Below are 6,000 nucleotides of genomic sequence, written 5' to 3' on the forward strand. Positions count from 1 at the left end.
GCAAAATGCCCTTTTGTCTGCGGGTAACCAAATGAACAGACAACAGGAGTGAATTAGCATTCGCATTAGTATTCCAGACTTAAATTCACTATTTCAACTGAGAGTTCACAGGTGTAGCGAAAGGCAAAACAAACACAGAGCTAAATATGAAATCCTCTGTGACAAGGTGACGTTTCTGTTCATTCACTATGCTTTGATTGTTTAACGTTTGTTTTGCCACCACATGATTTGAAACAAAAAGTAATCTGCAAGTTGTTTGACTGACAATAATACATGAATAAAATTGTAATTGACAAAAAGCACCCAGATTAAAATGATCGACTGTTAAATTCATAATAATTTCAAAAAAGAATGCTGTTCGATATCAGCATGATGGGCTTATTTTCAGACCAACACACAAAAGTTCAACAAACAATATTGAGTAACTTACATTTTTGACACAATATTGTCAGTTAGTTTGGATATATTTGTGCTCCACCAACAAATATAGTTCTAAACGAATCAAGCCATGGGTCTCCAAGAAATGCAGTAGCAGCGTTCATGAATGAATCAATGTGATTGAATTAATCTGTTGCATGAATGATTCAATGACTCGCTTGCATACAAAGGTCACTTGTTTGGTTCCTGAACGGTTTTTGAACGAATCAAATGACTGGAGTGAATAAATTACTCACTCTATCAACATCACTTGTCGCCACCTATGGATCTAACATGTAACTGATATAAAAAATAAAATAACTGATTGTGTTCATATTCATTTGTTCATGTTAACTTCAAATAACAATGTGCATTCAACTTAGCTAGCAAACAGTCAGCTTATTAGCAGTCTAGTTCATTTCAATGGTGACAAAGATGTAGATTTTTGATTCACTACTTAAAATTGCAGTCACATTTACCACTGTTCAGTGAATTTTTGTTGATGAAATCCAGTCATTTCAATAGGAATCCAAACAATCATGAATTTTGTGTTGAACAACAGAAAACTGCTTGTTTTGAAAGTGACTTCTGTTCAAGCTGTGATTCATCCATCACTACACTATTGAAAATAGACAATTTTTGTGCTGAAATTTTTCTAAAATGTAACCACACCTTAAGTAAGTTAGCTGAACATTGAAGTTTAAGGTACTGTGTACTGAGGGAAAAAAAACATCAACCAGCCTACAGTGGTTTACTAGTCTTAAAGGGGTCATATGATGCGATTTCAAGTTTTCCTTTCTCTTTGGAGTGTTACAAGCCGATTGTGCATAGATAAGATTAACATAATTATTTTTTTGCTCCGGAGGGTTACTTGAAAACAAAGATGCTATAAGATATTACCTTATCAATTCGAGCCTGAGTCTTGAGGATGATACAGATTTAGTCGCTCAACCGGAAACTCCATCGCAAGCTCGACTTGAGTCGTAAGTTTAAACTTTATATGTGGTACTTTACTGATGTGACAGCAGTTTTATTGCATTCATTATTAGTATTTACTTATTTGAGGTGCACGTGTGGGGGAACTGTGTTAGAATGCCCAGTGAGGCTGAAAACACAGCGTCTTCTCGACCTGATGTAAACACACTAACTAGCGGAAGTGTTTGTGGGCAGGTCAGAGTGTTCGTATTTTGCAGGCAGGCGGGGATTATGCAAATGTGTTACCTTGTGACGTATATAGGTAACAGGCAGAAGATTCGAAAATATGATGACTCGTTAAGGCGGTTCAGAATCGACTCTTTCATTTGAGAGACAATATCTTTATTTATCATGCACTTTTTGATTAAACAGAACTTTGCAGGCTGTTTACATTGAAGGATAGCTACACTACAAACTGCAAAAAAATATATTTTTCGAAAACCCATATGACCTGCTCTTTAAGGTAAGTCACTTCACTTGGCAGTCATCTTTGCAACATCCATATTCAGATAAGTTCTAAGCAAAGGGCTTGCTGGAACTGTCTACTTGAATAGGGAAAGAACAAAATCTCCACGCTAACTAACTAACTAACCAATATTGTTTTAATTTGTAATTCATATATAATAGCAATAAAATCTGACAACAGTAGCCTATAATAAGTTTTTCTTCCTTACCCCAAATGACTGAAAAAAAAATTAAATAAAAATCAAGTTTGGGAATCCACAAAAAAAAAACAGACTACTACAAATACTTTTGGTACTCTCATGAATGTGTTTTGAAGACTGACACAGAAGAGAAGAAATTGTTGAATAAAGTCATTATTTTTAGTTTTATAGTTTTCTTTGTGCACAAAAAGTTTCTCGTAGCTTCATAAAATTACGATTGAACCAATGATATCGCATGGACTATTGTAAAGATGCCCTTACCTTTCTGGGCCTTGAAAGTGGAAGTTGCATTGCTGTCTATGTAGGGTCAGAAAGCTCTTGGATTTCATCAAAAATATCTTGATTTGTGTTCTTAATATGAGGTCTTTCAGGTTTGGAACGACATGAGGGTGAGTAATTAATGACAGAATTTTCATTTTTGGGTGAAAAATTTTGGTCATTGGAAGGCTTCCATTCATTTTTCTATGAGTGGTCTGTCTTTTCCTCCTCATATTGTCTCTGCTAATTGTACAGGATCGGAGGCAACACACACACACACACACACACACTATAGTAAAAAAATGACTTTGCACATTGTTGACTGTATAATTATTGGGGGCTGATGCTAATGTTAGTACTAATTAACATGTTGCATTTAATTGCTGCTATCGTTTGCTTTTGCTGACATGAATAGTTCATCCAGAAGTGAAAATTCTATCATCATTTACTAATTTTTGTTCCAAAACAGTTGTTTTGTGGAACACAAGAGAAGAATGTTGAGGCTGCTCTTTTCTGAACAATGAGAATGAAAGGTAAAGGTGAAAGTGAACCAATCAAGCTCCAAAAATGACCAAAAAAGTAATCTAATTTTGCAACAAAAACTAAACTTAAATTTTTGGGTTACATGATAACATAAGCATTCCTGTAGCTCTTCTCGTATAGCATAGTGCCAACAGTGCGACGGTAAGTCGTTTTGGGCAAAATCATTTATGCCTGAGACTGAGACAGGTTGAATGTATTTGGGCAGAACGGCCCGCCCGTCATGGCTTTTAGCCAATCAGATTCCCTCTGCAAGGTGATTGACGCAGCAGGAGTGCAGTCGCGGCCCCATATCGGCTGACACCGGCTGCTTTACAATATGTCATCCTGTTCCTCTGAGAGCACAAGAAAAACAACACTCATTCACACATCAGACCTTCCTCTCAATTTATGTTCGCTCTACGCTGTTTTCTCACCTCCCGTTTTTTTTCTCTCTGCATAAGCACGCACACATTTGCCTGTAAATCTCATAGTGGCAAAACACCAGGGAAATTAAAGCAAATCAGTCAGCCTTCACACTTTGAACACAGCCTAAATCATCACCCATATCACTGTCTTTCTAAACACACACGCACATTCTCCTTCAAACCTGCACACGCATTCAGATTTACCCTGCGCAAGCCTCTAATTCAATCACTCTGCCTCATTTCTGTTTGCCTTCCATTACACCCTTGAGACAAACAGAAGGAGACACATACAGTGTGCAGTATTGTGCGTCAGGGCTTTAGGGCAGAGTTGACAACCACAACTGCAGTCAGTGGGCAGCAGCTGCTATAATACAAATGTACTTTTATCTGCTTTAGGACTTAGAAAAAATTGATATCACTCTAAAAAGCTGAACAGCTCTTTTTCTTTCCTTTTTTCCCTCAGTCTTTGCTGATACACAGGAGAAAATGTGCTCAGTGAAATGCAGTGGTCTGGTAAGGCAGCTTATGTTGACAGAGCATCTAATCTAACTTTACTCTTTACTCATACACTTTCACTTATTAAAGTTTCCACCTATACAAAGCAACAAAAGGTAATATATATATATATATGTCAGGTGTTCTCCAAACTCATCAGACATTATTGGAGAAAACTCAGAGCTGTTATCTTGGGAAAAGGACGTTGCAATAATTGTGGCCAATGTGAACTAGAGAAAAACACAAAAGGTGAGCAATAGCAATTTCTAACCGCTTTCAATTGTTTTACTTCAATGATAGGTTAGAATTTTGTGAATTTTTTAAATCCTCCTTGGCTCATATTTACGAAGGGTTCCAATATTAGTGGAGGGCACTGTATATAGACACACACACACAATTTTAAACAATTTTATATCATATCATGTTATATTTTTTATAATATATAAATATAAGCACCAGCATGGGTAAACTGCAAAACAGAGCAAAAAAGAAGAAAATAGGCTGCCGAAACAGCATTGGTTGACTTGAGCTAATATTGTTATGTCTATCCAAGCCTGTTTGGTGTCACTAATAGTGCAGAATTTTATATGTCAACTTTAAAGACTTAAGGTAAAAATAAATACTAACAAAAAAGGGTGAACAATAGTTATATTAAGCCAGTTTGTTGAGAGAAAGAGACGAGAGCTGATCAAGTGCCCTCTCTCTATCCCTCTCAACACAAGTCTCTATTTACACTCATAACCCCTCAGCTGGGCTGTTGTTCGCCACTTCACTTGATCAATTCTATTCACTCCTGTTCAACAGTTCTCTCTCCTCATCCTCTCTCTCCCTCTCGTTCACCATTCATAGTCCAGGTCTCTGTGGATGTGTGATGGCGCATATGTATGTAATCATATCTATATAGACTACTAATGAGCTTATTGGAGCACAGACAACACACAGCGTACTCTGGCACACACACACACACACACGCCTCAGGGGCCGCCACAGGGAAGGGTGAAATTAACATAATCTATCCTATTCATGCTCACATTCTCCTCTTTGTTTGCAGTAAATGAACTCTAACCCTTGGCACCATGACTGTAAAACACCCACATACACACAGTCCTGCTTCACAAAGAACAATCAGATATGAAACACTAAACTGACAGAAGAGCAACAATGACGTGATACAGTGATATATCAGCAAGACCAACTGAGCCATTGATATTTGGCTAATTTGAGTGTATCAGTTAATAACCTTGTCTGCTTCACAGATTCACCAGTTGGTTAAGGTTTGGCTGGTTAGCGTAGCTCTTGCTGCTAGATGCCATAGGCTAATTGCTACACATTTTGGCAGCTCATTCAAAGGTGCAGGTTTAGGAACGACCTATAAAATAAGAGCCCTCTTTCTGCCAGCAGTACTGTGTCCTCCACTGATGTTACCAGTGCACTCTGGGTACTGTATGATTCTCTGGTTAAAAAACTTCTGCCAAATGAAAGAGAATAAAGGAAGCTCAGCACTTTTTTCTGGGGACCTACACAGTGCTGAAACAGGCACTTCTGTTTGATTGGTTCCGAGATTTGGGAATATAGCACAGACACACACACACACACACACACACATATACAGAGGAAGACAAATCTGAAATGAACTGTCACTCAGACGAGATGATGTATCTTACTGTCACACACAAAACATTTTTACTCAGTTTACTCATGTTCATAATATAATATATACAAATATACATATATATATATGTATACACAGTTTTATGCACAAGTTTGGGCACCCCTCTGAGGCTGCATAATAATTTGCTCTGTCTTTTTAAGAAAAGATTGTAGTGATATGCCAGTCATTTTTTAGAGAAAGCTGGATAATGTGATGTTTTTCAGACAAAAATTCTTAGTGTAGCAGTTTTGAGGAGTATGAAATAAAATCAAATGTAAAAAATAGAGAGTGCAAAAGTTTGGCCACCCTTTTCAATTGTGGTGATTCGAATACCTGTAGTCACTTAATGCTGATTGATTGGGACTCAAAATTTATTTGAATGGCTCAACGAACATTAGACTGAAAACACAGGTGCAACCAATCATGAAAAAGGGTATTCAAGGTAGCTAATTGCTAGTTGTGCTTCTCTTTGATTCTCTACTGGAAAGTAGCAACATCAAAAAGAACCTCAAAAGAACTCCCTAAAGACTTAAAAACTAGGATAATTCATCAATATCAATTAGGAGAAGGATACAAAAAGTTATCACAAAGG

The sequence above is a fragment of the Sinocyclocheilus rhinocerous genome, unplaced genomic scaffold (genome assembly GCF_001515625.1).
Source record: "Sinocyclocheilus rhinocerous isolate Xijiao unplaced genomic scaffold, SAMN03320098_v1.1 scaffold1618, whole genome shotgun sequence".
NCBI lineage: Eukaryota > Metazoa > Chordata > Actinopteri > Cypriniformes > Cyprinidae > Sinocyclocheilus > Sinocyclocheilus rhinocerous.